The sequence below is a fragment of the Strigops habroptila genome, chromosome 8 (genome assembly GCF_004027225.2).
Source record: "Strigops habroptila isolate Jane chromosome 8, bStrHab1.2.pri, whole genome shotgun sequence".
NCBI lineage: Eukaryota > Metazoa > Chordata > Aves > Psittaciformes > Psittacidae > Strigops > Strigops habroptila.
Window position 1 is genome coordinate 44,189,862 of NC_044284.2, and position 23,999 is coordinate 44,213,860.

The following is a 23,999-nucleotide window of genomic DNA, read 5'->3' on the forward strand; positions in this document are numbered from 1 at the left end:
CGCGGGGCGGAGGGGCGGTGGGCACGGCCCCCCGTCCCCACCGCCCCGCACCGCGCCGCCCCGCCGCCCGCCCCCAGCGCGCCTCCCGCGGACGGCGGAGCTCGGCGCGGGGCCGCGGGGCCGGCAGCGGGGCGGCGAGCGGCGGCGGGCGGCGGGGAGGGGGCGGCGGGCAGCGCGGCGGGGGCGGTGGGCGCCGCGGGGCTGAGCGGCGGGCGGGCGGGGCTCCGCGGCCCCCCCGAGGGGGGGACACCCCCCCCCCCCCCCGGCGCCGCACCCGGCACACGGATTTACGGCGCGGACTGCAGCGTCCGGAGCGGCTCCCGCAGGTAAGGCATGGCCGGCAGCACTGGGGGTCCCCGCCGACCCCCCGCCTCGGCGCGGCTCCGAGCACACCCCCCCCCCCCCGTTGCGTTAGCGCCTCACCGGGCTCCGGACGCGGCACAAGTTTCCCCCGTTGCGGTCCCACCGGGCACCGTCTCCCTTCTCCCTTCCCCCCACCGCCGCTCCGCCATCGGGTGCTGCAGGGATGGGGCTGCCCCGGGCTGCGCCCCGCCGCTGGCTGCTCGCCCTCCCCTCCGCTCACCGCTGTGCCCGATTCCCCCGGACTCACCCCCGGCGGAGCAGCGGCAGGGGCCGAGGTCCCGCTCGGGCAGCGCCGCGCGCCGCAGTGTCGGGGTGCCGGGGGGCTGCGGCCAACGCGCCCCCCAGATGGAGGGTCGGCGGCCGGGTCGCGGGAGGAAGCAGAGCCGGCTGCTTGGGCTGATGCGGGAGAAACCTCTGTTGCTTTTGGACCAAACTTGGCTGCGGGGAACCTGCTCTCAGCCCGGGAGCCCCGGGCCGGGACCTGTGGGACGGGGTGTCCCCGAAGGACATACCCGAGTCTCCCGACCCTCGGGATGCCGGTGCTTCGTCCCGGTCTCAGGGATGCTCTCCGGCTAGGCCTCAGCCGGAGGATGCGAGAACAGTGCTTCATCTCTGTCCTCCTCTGGGAATGCGAACTCTCTCCAGCCCTCCTCGCAGCAGGGCTAAGTGCCGGGATGCTAGCCTTGCGGACAGCAGATGCTCCTGGTCTCCGCGTTGGAAACCCTACCCCTTTGCAACCGACCTCAGATAGCGAGCGCGGGAGAGAAGGCACAGCCCGGCGGCCACTGCACACCCCAGGGCACAGTGAGGGGCTCGGCTCTCAGCTGGGAGTGCTGACCATGTTCTGAGTGGGACCTTTCCCTCTCCTACCCACTAGCAGAGGCACTGCTCACCCACAGACGGGAGGATGTGGGTACTGCTGGGGCCCCTGCCTCGCTGGAGTTGTCAGGTGGATTTTACTTGGGGTGGGGGGGCTTTGCTGCGCCTGGAAGATGCCCGTTTTGCAGCCTTTTCCGCTGTTTTCCTGCACGGTGGCAGCGTCACCATCGTCGGGCAGCCAGGCCGTGCAGCTGAGCTGTGACTTCCCATGGGTGTGCAGTATTGATCCATGGCTGTGTGGGAATCGTGCTTAGCGCAGCACATCACCTGGGGAGCCTGATCTGATGCTCCTGAGCTCCAGAGTCCTCACTCCAGGCATGCCATTGTCATACTTCTTGTTGGGCAGTGGGACAGCTGACACAAGGGTTTGAGTGCCCCATGGTGGTTTATGCCAGGAATCTGGATGCCTCTTTAGTCATGAGCTACCTTCTCCTGGGTCTACTGTAATGCCCAGTCCCGGTACCATCCCCTCCCCGTCTAATGAGCTTGTTGGGTCCCACATGTCCAGGGTAGCTCCTTAATCTGCCAGTGCTGACGCTGTGCTGGTCTGCATTCAGGCTGCAGGATATCCACCCCATGGCTGCACATCACAGGTGGAACTTGCCTTCTCCCCTGGGTGCCTGTTGGGTGCAGAGGGTGCCCTGGGTTCATCTGCAGGAATGGATGTGAGTAAGAGATTGATGGCTGCATGCAAAATCCTCCGCCAGAAATCCCCTTCTCCCGAGCGTCACCAACATGAGATGAAATAAGCACAGATCCTGCAATTTTAAGGGCTCTCTACAGGTTTTGCTGCAACCAACAGTAGACCTGGCTAAATATAAGTTTTTTTCTTTTTTATTGTTTCCCAATGCAAAGCTTTTGCTGTCAGAATGAAAACAGATGTTCGTCTGCCTGTTTAAGCCAGTTACAGAAAAACATCTCTAGTTGAGACACTAGCAATACAAGGATCTCCACCCACATCCCATTTACCTCTGTGGCTTCAGAGGCTGCCTGAGCATAACTGCTTTTAAACTCCCCTGGACCTGGCGGAGCCAGGGTTTGTGCCAGCGAGGTATCCCCCTGCTCCCTTAAAAAATACTAAGGGGAATAAACACAGAACACTGTGCAAGTGCTGGAGGAGGGTTTCAGAGTGGTGAGCTGAGGAAGCGCGTGTGGCTTGGCACAGCGTTGTGGTTGGAGCTCTCGTCTGGAGCCGAGTCCCTCATGCTGCGTTCCCATGTCCCCATCTGGCTGTGGGCACACTTCTGTGTGCTGCAGGTGCTCTGAGGAGCTCTTCAAAGGTAAACCCAGTGAAGGATCTGGGCCCTAGCTCTGCTGCTGCCTTGCTGTGAAAAGGTGGGGATATCCCCGAGGAGTGCTGTGTGCACGTACCAACCTGGGAGAGAGCCCTTCTTACTCAGTTATTTAGCACCTACATCCAGAGAGAGGGTGTTTTCCTACGCCTGTTTTTCTGCTGTAACAAACCAATAGATTGGTGCAGGCTCAGGGGTTCACCCTCTGTGCATGGGGGTACAGGGCAAGGCTGTGCTGGCCCTAAGAGCAACAGCAGAGCTCTGCTGAATCACAGCTACCTGGATGCTCTCTCTGCCAGCAGGTTCCTGCTGGTGCTCTGGCAAGTAGCTCCATGTGTAAACGGGGATTTATTCAAAACTCCTGGGAGGAGCAGCTGGCAACGGAATAGCTCTGTGGCAGAAAACGCGTGTGTGCCTCTGTGTGTGTGTGAACTCCAGTCTAAACGGAAGAGGGAAAACATCCAGAGTTACAGAACTAATGCAAATGGAGTTGGCTTTCATCTCTCCCTGCAGCATCCTTTGTGGAAGGCATTTGCATTTCCCCAAAGTCAGTTCCTCCCTACCTGTCCCTTAAGCAAATCCAGAGCTGTAGAGCAGTTTTACAACGTGAGGCGTGGTTCTCCAGATCTGGAGAGAGGTGAACTCAAAATATTTGAGAAGGAAAGCTCTTATTTTAAGGTAGCAACTCTGGACATGGCAGAGGATTGCCTGTGGTGGACTGCACCACAGTGGACTGTGGTATGCCCCACTATTGATTGCAGGGATGGGGACCATTCCTGGGGGAGGGGATCAGAGCGGCTCACACATGCCTCTGACCCGAGCACAACTCCAGGATGCCACCAGGACATGCTCCTGCGAATTGATGCTCAGAGTGGTCCGGCGTCACAGGAGACCCCGATGGCTCCCATCTAACAACCACCTGCCCTGGGGTCCCCAAGTGTTCTCTTCCTCCCAACTTTAGTGGTATGGGGGGCTGCTGGGGCTGGTGTCTGCGAACAGTGCCAGGGTGGACTGCTGCCATTTTGGAGGGAGCCTCCAGCTCGGCAGAGACACAAACAGATCAGGATTTCATGAGCACTCTAGCAATAGCTATTAGCTATGCTAAAAGGATTAACAGCTCTGCAGGACTCATCAAGCGTTTAAAACATAACTCAAGCTTCAAAGGCAGCTCTTATAGGCTCACATTTTCACATCAAGTAACTCTGAGAATTCCTATTCAACTTAATTAAAACATCCACTAGGCTTCTTAAAAACAAAAAACCAAGGACCTTTTTTCTTAAGCACCAAGCCATTTTCAAGACAGGAGTTCACAGAGAAGTATGCAGATATCTTTGTCAAAGAATCACCTTTGTGAAAGTCTCCTATCCCCAGACCACCGTGTCTGATTAATCTAAGCTTTCCAAAAAATATATAAATATGGAGGTTTGGTGTGTTGTTTTGTTTTTGGTTTTTTTTTTCTTCCCTTGTCTAGGGACCACAGAAGAAAGATGAAAAAGTGCGAAATGCTTTGTAGAGAAAGTTAGACAAGAGGGTGGGGGAGTGTCAAAACCAAACCTATAATAGGAAACAAGCCACTGAAGTGCTGGTGAAAGTACCTTTCATCTTGAAGGCTCCAAAGTGCTGTGCAGTGCATGAACGCACACAAAAGCTGGAAAATAATTGACAACAACTAGTGTCTTGAGATGAAGTCACCAGCTTTGCTGGCAGCAGAGTCACCTCAGGCAGGTCACCAGCTCTCTTGCCATTGGTCCCTGACTGCTTGCTCTTGGATTTGTCACTGGTGTTATGAGCTGGCTCAGCCAAGCTATTCTACAAGACCACAGGCCAGAGTTTCAGATGCCACATTTGTGTGACACTTCTGTGAGGATGTCTGGTCTTGAGCTGGCTTGTCATGGCTGAGGTGTGTGGGTGCTAATCAGCCCTTTCCCAAGCCCTTTCACTTGTCTGCTTGGTCCTGAGCAGCATCAACATCATCTTGCACAGGGTCATGATTTAATTCTCCTCCCCTGTGGTGTGCCCAGTCTTGGTGGTGCTGGGTCATCCCCAGGCATATATCCTCCCTGACCACTCTCACACCCCTCTGCTTCAGAGGCCTTAGTTATTTCAAGTGCCCTGGGGAGACTTGAAATAGGTAGAAAAGCTCCCTCTGTATGACGTATAACTTGGGTGGTGTCACTGGAGCTATGAGTGCATTAAACACAATATTTAAGCTTAGTAAATGCTTTTTTTGATATGCAGAGAGGCCTTGAACATTTAAGATTTCATTCCATTATGTTAATTTTGTTTGTTTTGATCAATAATGAATTAACGTCTCCCAGAAAAGGATCTCTTTCCTCTTGTTTACAGGTGAGTTTGATTTCTTCCTCTTCACACTGTCCTGTGTGGCCAGAGCGTGCCTGGAAGGGTAGTGCTGAGAAGTCCCATCAGGAGCAGAGTTGCTCCCACTGCATCTTGCGAGATTCACAGCACACCTTGCCTCTTTCCTTCCCACTTGGCTGTTTTCTTCAAGCAGATTGTAGGACTTGAGCATATAGCCTCCTGCCCCTGGGTACCCTCTGGGCTGCCCCTGGGGACCTGCCACGCGCCGGTGCTGAGGACAGCAAGCTGCAGTCATGCAGGGCTGGTGGCTTGGGAGGGTGTGTAGCACAGACTTTATACCCGTGCACTCAGTGCACGTTTGGGATGTGAAATGTAGGAATTAGGAGTTAGACAGGGTTTTTACATCAAGTGTTTATAGCACCTTCTTCACTTTGTGTCTAGACATAGCCATAAATGAAGGAGAGGGCTATTACCTAGGAATAAAACTACTGAAACCAGCCCTGGAGAGCTTGTCGCTGTATTTCCAAGGAACTGGGAGATTCCTTATGATTAACGTAACAATATCGAAGGCTATAAACTCACCATGGTTGGGTACTGAGTCAGGGCTCACACTTACAACGTACCTGCCACTTGCAGCTTAGACTAAGTGTTTAACTACAGTCCCACACCAGCCCTTGGCCATTCCTAGGGCTACCACTTGCTTGCAGATCATGGGTTCAGTTCAACTGATTCATCAATTGCAATGGTGTAATAAAACAGCCCAGTGATTGCTGAGGTGTAATTTCTCATTGCAGTGTGGACCAGTGGTGGTGTGGAGGAGAGGGGAGGCTGTGAGCAGAGCCTGGACTGTGTAGCTCACTGGGAAACTCTGCCTTCATGCGTCCTAACTTCAGGCAGGGAAAGCAGGAGCTCTGCTGTGTGCATGGGCACCACTGCGGCACACACTGTGGTGCCGGGTGTGTGTGTGCATGGTAGTGTGGTGGGGGGCTTCAGGTGCCTGTGCGAATGAGAAATGCTTGGGATCTGAACCCAGAACCCCGGTCCCCCTCCCAGGCCTCATGCACGAGATCATGCCCTATAAATACTGGCAGAAGTTAGACTGCAGGGATCTCTTTTTTTTTTGGATGCAAATTCTTTTCTCTGATCTCTGCTTCTACCACATCCAGCACAGTGGGGTCTCAGTCTCTGCCTAAGGCTTTGCAATGCTGTTATAGCATCAGCAAAAGTAATAAACAAGAGGATGGACTCCCTGGAAAAATACCATGAAGCAAGCCACTGATGCTCTTGACAGAGTCCACAGCAAGAGCACAAACGCTTACCGTCAGCTAAGAGAAACCTATCTACGCTAGGTGTGAATGATCGAGTGGAGTGTCAGGGGATGTCTATTCTGAGCCCTGAAAGGGGAGGGAAAGGGTAATACCACAGGTTGGGACCTATTGGGACCTGCTAGCCCATGGCTGACCTGCCTTCAGAGGGAGCAAGGATGGGAAGGAGCAGCAGCATGAGTGGTTGGTGCAGGAGGCGGCAGATGGCAAATTTGGGGTCAGCATCTTTGTGTCTGCAGGAGATGCTCCCCAAGTTAGGTCTCCTCCACAGAGTTAGATTTTCTCCTTCAGATTTGGTTTCCTCCCCATAGCATGCGCCGTGTCCAGGCTTTGTCCCTTCTGGGAGTTTCCTTGTGCCACGCATTGAAGATTGGGAGGCACTTGGGTAATATGGGCCTCCTAAGTACCTAAGATCTATTAAAAGCTGCTCTCATTTGACTCCATAAGGAATGCCGTTGGGAATACAGCAATGCTTGTTGGATGTGAGTAAATATTGGCCTCAAATGAAGTTGCTGATAATGGGAGATAAGTTATCAACAGCTGTTTAACCTAATATCACTTCCATACAAGATAACACTGAGCTTTTGCAAGAGGTTAATAACTAGATGATGCAGAATTCATCACTGCATACAAAGACACCTGACAAACTGCAGCCTTAATTTTTCCCCTGGAGCTTTATTACAGCTGAAGGAGCACGTAGCAGGGAAACGTGCTGGCGGGTCAGGCCTGAGCCGGCATCCTGTTGATGCCAAAGGCGAAGGAGATCCTGCTGAGCACATGGCTCTGTGCAGTGACCGGGGGGACAAATGTGTTTCCCTGCAGGTCTAGTTTCTCCAGATCAGAGGGGCTGGGATGGTATCGTTGTGTGGTTATATTAGTAGAGCTCTTGCTGTGCTGATCAGGCTTAAATCCCTGTGCTGAGCAATGCCTGCATTGCGCATCCAAGTACAGCAACCACGGAACTAGGTGTGAAGGAAGGTAGGTTGTACCTGGCATTACTACAGATATTTGGGAGGTGGTGTCAAAACACAAAGTGTGCACCAGTTGTAGGTCACAGAATCCTGCAAAAGGGAACGCAGCCTATACTATACAAGGTTGTAGCCCACGGTTATGCGTGTATTTTCTCCACCGTCTTAGGTGGCTGCTGGTCTCTGTAACAGCTGTTACAGTCCGTTGTTGGACCTGTAATTCCACAGGGTTTTTAGAAGAAGAGGTTGGCAAGGGACAGAAGCACTCACTCAGATTGGAAAGGCTCTGGTAGCGAGCAGTGCTTGGCTCTGCAGCCAGCCGCACGCACCACACTTAATCCGCAGCAGGGCTTCTCCCCAGTGTTACCCAAATCATAGACTAATAGAATCAACTAGGTTGGAAAAGACCTTTAAGATCATCAAGTCCAAAATGTAGAGCTGAGGCAGAAGAGATGTCTCCAGCCATCTCCTCACTGCCGTGATGTAGGACTGTGCCAGCTATTTTAATTTTGCTCCTCTCACTTGATCCTGGCCGTGGATGGTGTAGCTTTTCAGCGTTCAGCTTCACAAGTCAGAGCCATCTGCCAAGGGAAGGGCTAGGGTGTGATGTGGAGGGAGCAGACCACCACCTGGCATCCTCTGCCTACTGGAGCCACAGGGCTTCTCGATGCTTCCTCTGAGCATCAGGTGGACGTGAGGTCACTGATGTTAGTGCCTGGCTGGGACATGCCTTGGATGTCTCCGAAGACACTGATCAGCTCAACTGAGCCCTCGGCAGAGGCTCCTGGCAGGAGCCAGGCTGGCTTTTAGTGCTCCTGGCTCCCATCCCCTGCTTTATCCAGCAGACCACACTGCTGCTCATCAAAGCTGGCTGCAGATGCTACGATGGCAGCTGCAGTCCTATTGATCCCTGTGGGGATGATGAGCCCAAATGAAGACCCTTGGGAAATCAGCACAGAATATGAAAATCTGGCTGCAAAGCAGAGGTTTGGACTGTGACAGCTCTGCAGATAAACCCATGTGAGAGCCCAGCTGTGCAAAGCATCTACAGAGAGCCTCCTTTGAATGCGAGTTTGATGCTTGGGATACATAAGAAAATCTCCATTGCTTCCCATAAGACTATCACACCTTTCCCTTCTCTCAGAGGAAGCATCTGGAAGCAGATACAGGTCCCTGCAGCCATGGAGGGAATAAGTCCTTTTTTCCCCTGGGGCCAAGAGGTTCTCCCTCAGGTTGTGAGGCTGGAGGGAGCAAACAGACAAGCATCTTAAAAACATGCTCTCTCCAAACCTCCCACGGTTTCAGGGTCAGGAGGGTCAGAGTAACACTGTGGACCTCAGAATGAGAGAAGTCTCTCAATTTCCTGCCACTACAACGGCTGTTGCACAAGTAGATGGGAACATGTGCATTTGCAGGCCATGCTGCACTCCTGGCATTTAAACCTTGTCTACTGAAATAGCTGGGCATCAGGGCTGTGTGTGCCTGAAGGCACTTTGGCCTTGCTCAGGTGCGTAGCAGAAAGCTGCTGCACTACCCAGCATGTTACAACCTCTGGGTAGTTGCTTTTGGGCTTACCACATGAAACAGTTCATAGCGTTACCTGCTTAGGCGAGCACATCTCTAGGGTCTTGCTAGTGACTCCAGTTCAGATGAAAGCGGCTATTATTAATCCTTGTATGTGGCTGCTTTTTCCCACTTCAAGCATTTCAGCTGAACTTTTCCCCCCTGTGCTGTTTGCAAACCATGCAGCGTGTGAGCATGCCCTCGCCCTTCCCATACACCAGACTCAGCAAGATAGCAAATCGCAGGTCCCTTGCTGTCCTTAGCAATTAGTAGACAGCTCAGGCTGCTGGCTGCCCCTGCCCTGGGGTGGCTTTTCAGTTCCCTATGAGTTCATTTCTGCAGCAGCAGCAGAGCTGGCAACTTAGGTTAGCTTGTCTATAGCCACCCCCTGCCCTTGCACGTCATTTACATAGCAAGGTTAAAGTGTAGTCTGATAGAAGCTTTATTATTAAAGATCCTGAGTTCTTGTGTTATTAAAGTTAGGACAGCCTGGGCTAACCCCTGTAGACTTGCCTGCATTTAAAAATCGCAGGAGATTCCTGGCAGCATGCAAGAGATTTCCTTATGCTAAGGCTGCGTGAGTTCTGCGTCCAAGCAACTGCTCCCTGCTGCGGAATGTAACCTTGTGATTCTCTTCCAGAGCTGGATTTTAAGTTCCTGCTGCAGTTTACCTCTGCAAGCAAGATCCAGGCTGGCAACAGATCCCTCACTTTCTACATTTCCAGAACCCGCTGCATAGTGGTTCTGCCTGTCAGCACCTCCCCTTGCCCTGCACAGACTGCGTGCCTGCACTTCAGCTTCCCAGTCTACTGGTACCACACACCAGTGGTGCTAATGAAGCTTTCGTTGCTGCTACACATCCTTTTCCTGGGCAGCTTCCACATAATTAATTTACCTGTGGAGTAATTTGCTTGTATTATAGAGCTTTCTTTTAATCCCTTTGCAAAATATCCAGGTTCTGGTTTGCTCTTGTTTGAATTCCCCTGATGTACCTTAAATTTCAGTGAGTGTGGCTGCTGATTTTCAGTGTGTGGCACAGCAGAGAGCCAGCTAGGGCTCCCTGGGAAGGGGAGCCTCTACTTTCCACTCCTTCCGTCACTTCTGCAGTTATAGTAGTACAATCACTGGTTTGTTCAGTTGTAATTTCATTGATAGAAAGCAATCTTATGTTTTCTTTGGTTTCTCCTTTGACTTTTTAGCTTTTCTGATCTTCCCATGTTTTCTGCACCTACACAACTCATCCAACCTAATAGCCAGCACACTTTTTTTTTTTTTTTGCCTCATAGTTTCATGTGCCCTTAGACGTTGGGCATTGCTTGTGCCTCCCAGGCTCAGGATGGAGGTCATGGTGGAGCTTAATTACTTCTTAATTAATTCTGTCCTCCTGTGTAGCTGGCAGTGAAGCCTCGCAGTCCTACATGGATCTTGCCTAAAATTCACGGGAACAGAGGATCATTGCTTTGAACTTCCTCTTCACACCCAAGTCTAGCAGGGGGAGTACAGGAAATTTATAGTTGCGAAAGAACTTTGCAGAGTTGCCCTGTGCTCAGTTTCCTTGGCAAAGGCAAGATAAAACCATCCAGGGAAGAGGGAAGGAAGAGTACTGGAAAATGCAGTAGACATCAAAGGAGAAAATGCTGAAGGAGAGGAGAGAACTGGCACCCTTAATGTGAATTTGTGGGGAATTTATAAACCTGAAGTCAAATAATCGTACGGCTTGGGTAGTTTAGGTCACATTATTGGGACTCATTGTTCTTCATTAACCTTCCAGGCACCCAGGTTCATGTGTCAGCTCAACATCAAACTGCAGCCAATCAAAATTTTCCTTGTCTGAAAAATTGCTGGAAAATTGGGTTTTCAAGTGGCTGAATGTGATTTTATGAGGCACTATCCTTCCACAATACTGTTAAATCATTTAGGATCAAAAATTTGAAAATGGATGTTTGGGCCTGAAGTCCAGTACTGGGCTCCAGCCGAAAAGAGCTGAAAAAATGCTCCTGCATTTGTTTGTAAGCGTGGAGTCTGTATTTTCCCCCAGAAGCTATGGGGGCTTTTTTCCCCCTCACTTCCAAAAGAGGTGGAGCAGGATCCAGGCACTGCCTTGCCTGGAGGGCAACACAGAAAGCAACTTTTGATTATTTCCACAGTAAATAACCTAATTTTTCAGCTATCTCTGCTTGGGATGCTCTCCCCTGGCTCATTGCTAGGGGAGTGTGCAGGGAGAGAGTAAGAAAGATGCCGTCCAGTTGGGAAGGATGGCCAGCTCAAGCAGCTCTGGGATGAGGGTTGTCCATCACGGCTGTTTATTTGGTTGGCAGAAAAAGTGGAAGCAGGTCCAGAGAGTGAGAGAGGCTTTCCCAGAGTAGCTATGACTTATCAGGGGCCATGAGAGACAAGCAATGGAAGCCCTGAGTCCGCTGTTTTATTTCTGCCTCCCTCCTCTGGAATATAGGAATTATTATTATTACTATGGGAATATAGGAAATATTGGAATGACAGAGGTATCAGATTAAAATTGCTGAATGAGACATTACTTACGATGGATGCTGTGTGAGGAGCATCTGTCTTGGAAGATGTGGTAGAAGCCTGGGTGAGCAGCCTGGCTGCAGACAAAGTGAGTGAGTTCAGATCAGCTGTGGGTGCTGATGCCACCAAGGCACCCTGGTGACTTTTGATTCCACAATGGCTTCCTACAAATTTTGTAGTGCAGGGTGGCTGACCACGCTTTTGCATTACATTCACAGCAGAGTGACCTGCTCAGATCGAGTCATAGCCAAAAAGTATGCAGACAGGCATGCAATGTTCTTGTAACATCCCAGAAGGTTGGTGGAACTCTGTAACTGAGTGTTTGCCCAATGCATGCAGCTGGGGGAGTTAAGGGTCCCTCCTAAAACTTGTAGCCTGGAGTTGTGCTGGTATTCAGCACCGAATGAGGCAAGCTCTGCTTGTCTCCTGTGGCATGGGGGGACTTTAGTGGATGTTACTATAAAGATCACGGTGGACCCTGCATTGGTATCAGCAAGTACAAATGCGGAATACCACCAGTAGCTTCTACTGGTCTTCTGCATCATGTTACCTGGTTCGATATAAATCGTCTGCAAGCCATCACTGGGCTGGGAGATTCATTGTCAGCCAACTGTCAAGCTTAATTGGGTTGTCCTGTGAAATATCTTGCATATAAGTAAATCAAAAAGAGTGGGGCCCATAAAAGGGCCAGCATGTGGCACATTCATGTTATTTCTAGGCTTCTCTGTGGTGCTCATCACCATGGCAGCTATGAAGGTCGATGCTGACAGTTGTAAGGAAATGCCACATATGTTTTAAAAAAGCCATGTGTATGAAATAAAGCAGGGATTGCACATTCTGGTGGAGCTGGGAGGCAAGGGATGTGCTGTCCTGCAGGGAGCTCCCAGCCCCATGACACTGGGATGGGTGGGGAAGGGGACATGGCAGGCAATAGCAGGGCTGTGGGCTGAGGGCTTCTGGGGTTGTAGAGCCCCCAGCCCTGGTGTCCCAGGTGCTGCATCCTGCCACCTCCCTGGAAAAGCTGGGAATAAAACCCAATTCCTGTTCTCTGTGTCCTCCACGCTGGGGCTGGCCCAAAGCTCCATCTTTTCTTCTTCCAGCCTGAGTATTCATTGCCAGTTTATCCTCATCTCTTCTTGTGATGGCACTGTCCTTCGGCTTAAACAGCTCTACTCCCTCCCTGGTGCTTATGGCCCTGCTGCGTTTGGCAGTGCTGGTCCTGCCTTGCAACCTCAGCCAGCTGCATTCCTGGGCTGGCTGGGGCTGCCAACAGGACCTGTTGAAGTTGAGGCCAAAGGTCCCGAAAGCACCCCTGTGGAAGAGGCTGGAGACCCCTTCACCCAGTTTCTCCTATACAGGATGAAGCCCTCATTTGCCAGCCTGTTTTTCTAACTATACCGAAGCCAGTGGTGACTGCTCACTCCAAGCGTACTTTCTACAGCTGGCTTTTTTATAATGTTCTTTCTACTTAAAAAGCAAACAAAAGCATCAACTCTTCATGTCAGTTCTGTGACTGGCAGGTAGAAAGCCTGCTCCAGCCACATCCAAGCAGAATTGATTTGAGCATCTGCGCCTCAGCCTCTGCCTGGAAAGCAGCCTCTTAAAACACGATATCAGTCCCAGCAGTATTGCTGTCTCCAGCAGCATTGCTCCAAAATGACTCCCAGGGAGATATATAGCAAACCCTCAATGTGGTCCTTTTATTCCAAAACTGCCTGGTTTCTCAGCTGGTGCCAGTGATCCTAATTCCTCCATACACCTGGTCAGACTCTTCCTTCAGTGCATACATCTCTATCTTCTTGTTTACATCAAATTGTTTCTTTCCCTCAGGGTGTCACAGCTCATCTTCGACCCTAGAAATCCAGGTCTCTTAAGCCAGTCCTTCATAGATATCTCTCTCTTATTGTGAGAAAAGCTTTCTATAAACCCAAACCTTCCTTCTCCCTAGCTAGCTGTGGCTTTTCCATCTTTTGTCAGGAGTTTTTTCTTTAAAGGCTGGTGGAGGTCTTTTGAAGAGGGCTATTTCTCAGCAGCGTCCCTGGTGCATGCAGTGCCTTTCCTGTCATCCTTGCTCCTCTGCAGCAGAAACCCAATCGTGCCCATTTTCCCCTCACGTGAGGATAAGCAGGTGCCTCTTCCCCTCCTGTTCGTGTCTCCTCTCCTTGCTCTCTGTGAGCAGCCTTAGTTCCCTGGCTTCTGTTGGTGATGGACCTTTTGTTTCCGTGAAATAAATGCTGTAGCCCCACAACAGCCACCCATGGACTCAGGTCACTGCTCTCAGCCCTGCATCTGAGCCACAGTGGGGATACATTCCTCACCATGTCAGGAAAGCGCATGGGGACATAAAAGTCGTTAGTAAAATCACTGTTTCTGCCTGTTGATGGTAACCGTATTTCTGTTCCTGCAGGAGCATGGGGTATCACAGGTATACGTTTGCAAGCAGTCGATTTATGCCTTCTTAATAACAGTAAAGTGCCTTTGCCAAAGGCATTTGGTTAAAGAGCTGAAGTAAATAACCTCACTGGGATTTTTTTCTGGGGAAAGGAAAGTCATGAGCTGTCCTGGAGCTTCTATTTTGTACTGCTGTCCTGTAGTTTATATGTTAGCTCCACTAACAATTACTGCCCTGCTGTTAGTTCCATGGACATGATGGGTCCTGCTTGTAGAAATGAGCCCTTTCATGAGGTAATGAATGTTAGGCAGTTGATGCAATGCTTTGGCTCCTACAACTCCATTCTAGAGCTCCTCTTGCAGAGCAAATACACAGGGTCTCTTTTTGCTAAGACTTATATGCTTATTAAGCTTTCTGCAGCAGAAAAAAGATTGCAAGGCAATTCAGCTTGCTAGCTGGGTCATGAATCCATGTATATGTTATGAATGGCAATGATATGCACATGCCCTGGGCTTTGCCCAAACATATCAAGCAGTAACACAAGTCAGGATGAAAATGAATCTTGATACCAACTACTGGTACATGAAGCAAATACTTATTTTATATAAAACCTGATTTTAGAATGTCAACACTGTAGCCGATCCACTTTCTCTCACCATGACTTAGCATAATGACATACATATAGATGTATGCATAAAGATATATAAATACATATATTTGTAAACACATTCTTTCCCCCCCTCCCATTTTTTAGCTGAATGCAAGTGTCCCAAGAGCCAGCCCTTGCTTTCTCAGCAGGGAATCTCTCTGCACTGTAGCAATCCTCTTCCTTGCCTAGGCACAGCAAAGGCAGCATGGGCGCCCAGCCCTGCCCTGTTAACGTGCAGTAAGCATTATTTCTTTGGGCAGCAGCAGCTGGGAAATGCCAAAGCGTGGCGTTAATGTTGACTTCCAGCATTGCTGGGATCAACATGCTGCCCTGGGTAAAACGAAATGCTGATGGGCTTGAGGATGCTGGCAGAGGATGCTGCCTGCAGCCCTGCCTCCCTCGCCTGCTGCAGCTGGCCCCTGCTGTAGTGATCTTAGCTCTGGCAAAACAGCAGCATCAAAATGTGCTGTAGTATGGGATTAAACAGTTTGTATGCCCTTTGTCTGGTACCCAAAGAGAGCAGGAAATGCCAGAGGTTTCCACGGAATGCCCCAAGGGAGTCAGGTTGTGCTCGGGTTTTCAAGTGCTCTGGAAAAAGTAGCAGAGAGCTTTGCTTTTCAGCAAATACAGTACTTTTCAGCATTACGCTTTCCTGCGTCCTCCCTGTGCTCAGTGTCTTGAGTTTGCTTATGCGGCTATATTAACTTTCACTTCACCTTTCAGTGGTGTTCCTTCCCCCACACACTTTTTCCTATGCACAGCCACAGGACTGGTTTTATAGGATGGGTTTGGATGTGCAGCAGTGGGATGGGGTCAGGAGAAGCGCATCTGGTTCCTCCCTGCCCATGCGGTGATTCACATAGAGGTCTGTACCAGCCAGCTCCAGGGAGGATGGGGGTCCTGGTGTCACCCCACAGACCAGAACCATGCTAGGGCTCACACAGCCACCCCCCATGATGCTTCTGCCTGCCTGGGTCCTTTGGGCCCTGTGCAGCATTGGGGAGGCTGGAGTGTGGGGCTGGTGGCCCCCATGGTTGCATTGAGAGCTTTGCAATCCTTGTTGCCTGGGAAGGCAGCAGGCTCTCATGCGGCTGCAGGAGGTTTTTGGCTTGCACTGGAAGCCAGCGTGAAGTGTCTGTCACTGGTAGCTGGAGAACAAGGCTCTGCATGTGAGCCAAGCCAGTCTTGCAGGCTCAGGAGCCAGAAAGCAAAGCGAAAGACATGGCTTTGGCTTCCTTTTTAAAGTATTGCCATGATCATGAAGCCACTCATGAGAAATCAGTTGTGGGAGGTCCAAATGTTTGGAACCGGCTGCCGATGCTTGTGTGAGGCCACATCATAGCGTGGAGCAGCTCTGAAGAAGCAAACAATTGCCCATGCAGATGTGTAGGGATATGCAGTTCCCAAGGAGCTGCAGGGAAGGGGCTGTGCTGGGGTGCTGCTCTCCCGGTGAAGAGGAGAGGTCTGCCAGTGCCACCCTGAAAGGAACAGAGGGGTGCTGCCACCCTGGGAAGGTGCAGTCCTACCTCTCTGCTGGAGGAGCAGAGCAGGTACAGGATATGAAATGACCTGCTGCTCTCTGCTTATTGGAAGAAAATGGTGTTTCCTGGCAGCACTACAGATCTGACATCTTGATCCATTGAAATGCTTTCAAAGTATAAATCAGGAGGAAGTGATCAAAGCCCCTGGTGTGGGGGGAGGTTCTTCTCCTCTCTGCTGCCTTCTCCTGGGGTGGGAGAGCCCTGGTACCCCATAGCAGGGTGGATGTGGATGGGGGCTCCCACTGCAGCACTGGTTTGTGGGAAGATCTTGACTGGGTGATCCATCACTGAGCCCATTGCTTCTGGCTCTGCCCGAGCAGTTCTGGAAGGAGAAACTGATTGTGATTTAAAGATGTCAGGATCAGGAAATCCATCATGTCCCTCACCAATCTGCTGCTGTGATTAATTACCCTCACCATTAACTACCCGTTACAAATATACACCTTATTTCCAACCTAAATTAGTCCCTAGGCACAGCATGCGATGACGCATGGTGGAGCGTGCAGGGACTGAGCAGCAGCGGGGCAGCACAGGCTGCAGGCATGGACACCCACTGCCACGCATGCAGGGCTGCTCCCAGCACTCACTGGCCAGGAGCAAGGGGGACAGGAATCTCCATGATAGACACCCCCAGAGTGGTGCTGCGATGGCGATGGGACCCCCACCAAGAGCTTGGGGACATTGCAGGGGTGGTGGGGTCTGCAGAGAGAGCAGGAGGGGACAAGGGATGTCACCGTGCCCCAGCTCCTCCCAGGAGCATCCTCAGGACCTGCTCACAGAGTAGTACATCACATACCCATCCCTCCTCACGCAGAAGGATCTTCCAGCAAACGTGCAGGAAGAGTCTTGCTCTGGCTCTGAACTAAATTGTGTGGTAAATTAAGCCTTATCTGCATGAAATTTGCTCCTCATGTACCTTCTGGCATGAACCTGAGAACAGCTTTTATCCAAATTCTCCTGTCTTTAATTTAAAAAGTTAGAATCTCCCGTAATTGCCTCTGTGCTTGTGGAGAATTGGGGAATACTAAGGAACCCTCTGGTGGCTAATTGAATGCTTTATAAATGTTTCGACTGTAAGCAAAGTTCTCTGTCTTACATTATAAAGATATTTAGGTCCAATTCTGTGCCTGGGTGGTAATTTTATAAGGGATTTTCATATCTTTTGGATGCAATATGGAATGGATCATTACCTTTTTTTACACTTAATTGCTTTTATCATCCAGAAATACTCAGTGTTTAATGATAATAAAGCACTTCTGTTGAGGAGGCCAAACATCATATACATTGCTGCCTTGTGGTGCTATAGTGCACAACTCCTTGGTACTGCATTTTAGTGTGTCATCCTCCCCACTTGGCAGAGGAGGATGCTGAGGCCAGGGGAGTAGCAGCTCACCCCAAATCATCCTTTGGCCAGAAAGAAAAAGCACTTTCATGCCCAGAGGCACAGGCCAGAGCCCCACAGAATTGGGAATTTTTTTGGGTTTCCCTAGCATCCATGTTTCCTGGCTTCCAGTGCCTTCTCTGGGGCAGCCAGCACACAGAAGGTGCTTCTGCAGCAGATGGAGAGGAGGTGGCCAAGATCCCTGGTGCAGGCACCTCTGCATTCCATCTCTGGGCTCAAAGAGGGGATCAGGAGGGTCTCCCTTGCCCCAGCCCGTGCCAGGCACAGTTTCTCTTGAATCAACCAGATTGCCTTGAACGGAGGAAATTTGCTGCTCCTCGGGTAGCTAGGTTGCCTGCAGGCTGGGCTGGCACCTCTCTGCCAGATTTGCTCCTCGGAGGCAGGGATTCAAACCCAGGTACAAATGTTTGCTCACTGTGTTGCCCATAGCTTTCCAAGAATGCATTTTTCAATAGCCTTCTACAGCTTTTAGTTAAAAGCATTCGCATTGTGTATTAATTATTTATTAACTCTTTATAGATGCTACAAGCCCAATGCAGACATCAGTGAGTCCTACTGATGCTTATAAGCACATCAGCAGACATTGTAATTGATGGCTATAAGCAATCTGCTGACCTGATGGGCCCTGCAACAATTGATTAACTATTCATTAAAGCATCTAGAAATCATTTATGAACCTTTTATAAACTATTTGTAAGTGAGCAGAGACAGATTTATTCATTACTGTTCATGGGCTTAAAGGGGTGGGACGGAGAGAGCCCTGAGCTGAGACTCCAGCAGCCCGGCTCCATGCAGCAGTATGTCCATGGAAAACATGCCCAATGTCACAAGAAAGCCTTCATTGCTTTGCCCATTTTCCCAAATTACACTGGCTTTCTGCAGGCCAGGGTGGTCAAGTTTCCTGATGGATGTGGGTCATTCTCCCAAGGATCAGAAATGACACAGAATGGAGAATTTTCTGCTGTTTTGCAGAGTCAGGTAGTTTAGCTAAGTAGGGTCTGGCAACAATCCAGTAGCAGCTATTTAATACACTGTTGGGCTAAACTTAGAGGAGAGGAAGAACAGGCTTGTGCGCTGCTTTGCTTCTAGTGAGATAGGATAAAATTACCCATCCCATTTTCCTTCCTATTGGTATGCAGGGGTATAAAGGGCCAAAGGCAGTAGCTGCCAGCAAAACCCCGTTGGCTGTTGGGCACTCTGAGGCAATGAGCTGATTCCTGGTTAAATTTGGGATGGAGCACAAGACTCAGGTTCAAAGCTCTGAACATGACCCTAGCATGGATTGTTTAGTTTACTATTCCTGCCCTCAACTAGATGAATTTTCTACTACTTTCAGTGCAGTAAAAAAGGGAAGGCGGAGTGGCCTTTCTCAGCTTAGACTTCATGAATCTTTTCCATATCTTCCTGATATGCAGCATTTGTACTAAAAAATAGAGACTTTTCTGGAGACTTTCCCTTGTGAGCACTGCCCAAAATGAGTAATGCTGTTGCTTGCTGCAGAATCCCAAAACTGGGTTATCTCCAGGCCATGATATGTGTATCACTTGACACTGAGGAGACTACTCATCTCTGGGAGCTCACCATCACCAAACAGAAGTTGCAGATACAAACTCCCCATGTGTTGACAGAAATGACACCTGTAATGGGATCTCAGCATCCACTACCACTTCTAACAGTCAATCTATAATCTCACCAGCAGCAGATGCTGTCTAGCAAGACACAGGGATAAGTGATGACTTCCTAGGAGCCAGTGTTCGGTGTAGTGTGTCTATCAGCTAGCAGAAAGGGGACAGATGTGCCCTGTGTTTAGTGCCCTTCCTCCTTATCTGCATTGTTTTCTCACTGAAGATGCTGAGCCAGCTCTGGTAGGCCAAAGGGTGTGTGAACTGGAGGGATGACTCCTTGCTAAGCAGAGAAGGGTATCCCAGCATTAGTGGCAATCTGACAGTGGCAGATGTGCACAATGACAGATGTGTACAGTGACAAGTGGTTAGTTGTGTTTCAAGACCTTGTTTAATTTTACAGAAAGGTTACATTTATGCACATGTAATTCATTCAATGGAAAGCTGTGTGAGTTATTTTGTTATAAAACTGGACTAATTCAGGATTTGCACTGGCTGTACCCAATCAGTTTAAAGCTGACCTGAGGTCAAGTTAGCGCAAGCCTGAATGTAGCTGTGCTCTCCCAGTCCTCCCATTGCTCAGGGCCAGAGACTTATAAGGCATCTTGTAGGATGTAGCTCACACAAGCATCTTGCAGAAAGCCACTTGTATTTCAGCTCAGAGGGAAGAAATGACAGCTCTCCACAGTCTCTCCTGCAAGTACACTTCAGCTAATTTGGAGTACAGCACAAAGAAATAGGCTTTCAATGGGAAAGGAACACAAAGATGCACCCAAAAAGCCATAGATGACTCAGTATTCATGTAAGAGCACTCAAAATCAGTGTGCTCCTCATCCCAGTCTGTCCTAGAACCAGGGCAGGTTTGGACAGTCAGAGGACCCACTACCCTAGCCAGGAAGCAGGGCTGAGACCTGTGGGGGGTTGCACCCCAGATCACACCGCAAGCTGGAGCTGCACTCATTACTGAGGGGCAGAGAAGTACAGGAGGCGGAGAGCTGCCCAGGCCAGCTCACTCTGCTCCTGCAGCATGACATCAGGGTTTAGCTACGCAGTTAGAAACACCTATCACTACAGGCAAGATGGCCAGCCACCAGCCCCAGCACATCACACAGGAGCAGGGTAATGTCTGTGACACACAAAGGGGACTGGAAAGAGGGGCTTGGGAAGAAGGAGGTCAGAGAAGAGCTGTGGGGCTCCCAAGGTGGGAGGAAATACCCAAAAATTGAGCTGAAGCAAAATGCTGGGGGAAATAGCCCAAAGAGTGTCTCACAGAAGCAGGGATACATCCTCTCTGGCCGAGAGGTTTTCCAAGCAACATCACCTCCCTGGACCAGCACTCATCAGGGGGAGCAGCAGAGTGGGCGGAGCTAATGGCACTAATGGCTATCCCCAGGAAAGGAAGCATGAGTGAGTGCTGCAGTGTCAGGCAAGCACAGCTTAGGAGGCCAGACCCTCCTTTGGCAAGAGCCTAGAGTTGAGTGAGCAGAAAGCTGAACGAAGTGATGAATCGCTTGAGCCATGCTCTTATCAGGAGGGGGTCAGAGCTCTGTAGGACTCAGTACAGGGTGAGAGGAGGGTCCCACCATCCACATATCCTACAACAATGTGCTGGTGGTGGATGCTGCTTTGCTGGGGAGCTGGGCAGCTCCGTTCCAAAGCACAGGTCCCCTTAGCAGAGCACCCAAGGCCTGGCCTTGGTGGGAAAGGTGGCTTTCCCAGCACCAAAAAAGGGAGAACCATCAGCCCCCAACCAGTGCACCCTCCCAGTGCACAGTAGGAGCAAACACAGCCCACGCCTGGCTGCTTGCAGCAGCATTTGCATTTTGTACTCACTTGGTTCACTGAAGTCTGAAATAGCAGAAATTACAGAGATCAGCCCCCAGAGTGCTAGAGATGCTTCATGAGTGTAGACAGTGAAGAACTACTGCTATTTCCCCTAGAAGGGCTCAGCCGCATTAGCTCCGATGTCTGAAAGCCCTTCCCCAGCTGCACAGACCCGGGTCCTTAGCACCTCTTGTTTTCAGGGTGGGAATGCATGGCAGCTGGTTTTGTGGTGAGCTAAAGCTTTGCCCGGTGCCTGCTGCCTGCTGCCCTGCTCCCTTGCACCCTCCTCAAAGCTGGCTCTCCCCACATGACAGGGGCCAGTCAGGCACCAGGCAAAGTGAGGACCAGGGGGTGTGAGGACATCCCTCTCGATTGTACGTTCCTGCTGCATCCCTTAGACAACAGAAATTTGGGATTTTCTGTCCAATATTTGGCCTCTATGCTGCTACCCAGCTGCTCTGGGCTGCTTGTATCCAGAGAGCAGTGGCTGCATGGGATGTAGGGACATCCCTGTGTACAGCAGCTGGGGGCAGCTACAAGGCGTGGGCTTCACCGTGCTGCTGTGACAGATGTTAGCTACCTAATTACATGGGAATTAACTACTCAGAGCAGGTGATGGCTTGTTTCATGCAAATATGTAAATGCAGGGAAGTATTGTTGTAATGTACGGGGCCACAGAGCAGACAAGCACCCCTGGAGCTGCCATGGCAGAGGGTCCCCTGGGTCCCCCCGTGCTGGGAGATGGGCTGCCAGGAATCCTAATGAGAAACGGCTGCCTAATGAGGCAAATCAGGCAGAAAGAAGGAGCTATGGCCATGGGGACCCCATGGTAGGGCGGGGGTGTGCCCAACTGGAGGGTGGCAAAGGGTAAGGCTGAACAAGGGTGGAAGAGGGAAAATGGTCGTACGAAAATCAGTGCCAAGTGTTCCTGTAGTGCCTCGGGAGGCCAGGAGGGCCTCCAGGAGCAGTTTTCAGAATGCAAATTAAAATAAAAGCTGGTTGGAAGTGCACCTGTTGTGCCTCTGCAGCCCAGTGGGATTTCTGCCAGCTCAGCAGTGACCCAGGCTGCAGCACCCCCCAGTCTCCCCCAGTTCCTCTGCTTTCTTAGCAGGGCTTCATCATTTCTGCTTTTGCACAGGAGGGATGCCTGTTGCTTTACAAACACCAATTTTCCTGCACCTCTTACAGTTGAAAATTCAGTGAGAATTACCTGCCAGAAAGACATTTATCACCTTTTCACTGAAAAAATGGGAAATGTCTGATCTGTTCCACACTTTATTGCCACCTTGCCAGGGATGAGCTTCCATCCCGCTAGGAGCTGATGGTTTCATGGCCATTAGTGGGTAGAGAGAGGTTTTATTGCTCTTTCCTTTGTGTGAAGTTACTTGGGAATGAGGTTTGAATCCTTTTCCACTGGAACTATGTTTTGTACCAAACCACACAAGGTGATGTTCGTCTTCTTTATTGTTCCTGAAAAGTCTGAACAGTTTGCTACTTTAAAGTCAATCTAAAGTTAGCGGCAGAGAGGAGGGGAGGAGAAGGAGGAGAAGGGTAAAATAATCCCAGAGAGAAAGGATGTCCTTCTGAGGCTGAACAAAGCATTCAGGTTGACTCCTAACCATTCTTTACAGTTCTTTATTTCACTCAAAAGCCCAAATAAAAATAATGAAGTGGTGGTCAAACAGAAATAATTTATATTCAATTTTCAGCCTGTCCCCTAGCCCAAAATTAGCTTGTCATTCAAAAACCCCTAGTGGAGACATGGGCCAAGGAGGAGAGCCACCCTGCCTTGGGGATGCCCTGCCTCCCTCACTCCTGTCCTGTCCTCCCAGAGTGACATCCAGCTCTGCAGCTGCCAGAGTTTTCGGGTGCCTGGGGACTGTGTAGCATGGGGAGACCTGCACACCGGATCCTGGAAGTGATGCACACTAATAACTCCATGGCTGTGACCAGGGGAGGTCAATACTGTGATGTGGAGCAGGTTAACGTAGTCACCGCAATGGGCTGATGCGGTTGTTCCTGTGTCCCACATGCGAGACATGATGTAAGTCATAGTGTATTTGCTCAGCTGTGAGCAGCAGCAAGAGAGCTTTCCATATACATTTTGATTTAAAATGTGAAAAAAGGGAATAAAAAATTAGTCCATTCTGAGCACAGTTAGAAAGAAACAACTTCAAAAGTTGACAATTTGGGGCAAGTCTCCCCTCTTAAAAGATGTTTCTAAATTAGCCATTTTGGGTCAGTCTCCATCTCTTGTCCTCTGAATATCCCTTGTCCCTCCCATTTCACAGTGGGGAGAAAACAGTTAGCAGTTCCCTGCTCCTAAATAGCATCTTTCAGCAGCTGGCTAAGCTGTAAAACGGATTAGCTTTGCCTTGCAGCTCTGTACACAACAATTTCAGGCTTGCACAGAAGTTGCATAGACTTTCCAAGCAAAACATTTCCTATGAAGCCCCTTCTGGAGATACCAGGAGATAGAAACGAGACTCTGGGGTAGCAGGATGCTGGAGATCGGGGAGCAGAGAACACCAGACAGGTGGGAGACCTGCTGTGGTCGACAAAGCTAGCACTGAACTTGGGCAGGGCATGCTTTCCTATCAACAGAAATGAGGAGGCAAGGAGTCTGCCTGGAGTGTGGCAGGGACCGTGGAGCTGGGAGCCCAGATCCGGGACTGAGAAGGTGGGGAGAGACCCTGTGCAAGCATCTCCTCCATCTCCAGGCACCTGCATTCGTGAGGACTGGAATGTTGGAGGGGCCAGTGGCAGGTCCTAGCCCACAGCCAGCTGGCCCCTGGGACAGCACTGGCACTTTCAGAGATGGGTTACTTAAACCCTTAGCAATGTGCTAGGGCAAGGCAGGCACTGCCTCCAGGGATGCTCTGTCTGAGCACTTCAGCCTGCTCTCTTCTCTTGTCACACAGGCTTTTAAGCCTGCCAGCCTCTACCTCTGCAGGGGACTTGACCCAGCCACATCCCTCCCGGCAGGAGCTAAATTGCTCTTTTTATGGTAGGAATTAGCTCCCAGTGCCTGCTCTGGTTGCACTGTCCCATGCAGAACGGGGCTGGAAAGCAGATGCAATGGGCTCCCTGTGGATGTGCTGGCCGGGAAAGCAGCGTTAGAGAGGATGGGAGGCAGCCTCTGCCCTTCACCACCGGCCAGTGAGTCCATGTGTCAGCAGCAGAGGCCACGGCCTCAGCCCAGGGTGTTTAGTGCCAGTGCCGATGTCGGCGGCACAAGGCCACGTGGACTCAACTAGTCATTTTGTGTCCAAAGCGTATTCATTGTGCGCCCTTTCTCCTTCCCTCCCTTCCTCCCTCCGCAGAGATACCCGAA

At 50.6% G+C, this 23,999-nt stretch overlaps 1 protein-coding gene across 1 annotated transcript in view; it reads left to right on the forward strand.

Moving 5' to 3' along the window:
* Positions 1-283: 283 nt before the first annotated feature.
* The window catches only part of TMEM121 (transmembrane protein 121), a 37,584-nt gene continuing 13,868 nt past the window's right edge, over positions 284-23,999 (forward strand). Inside the window, 1 exon segment of the mRNA XM_030495021.1 lies at positions 284-326. The gene's annotated coding sequence lies outside the window, so the exon portion shown is untranslated.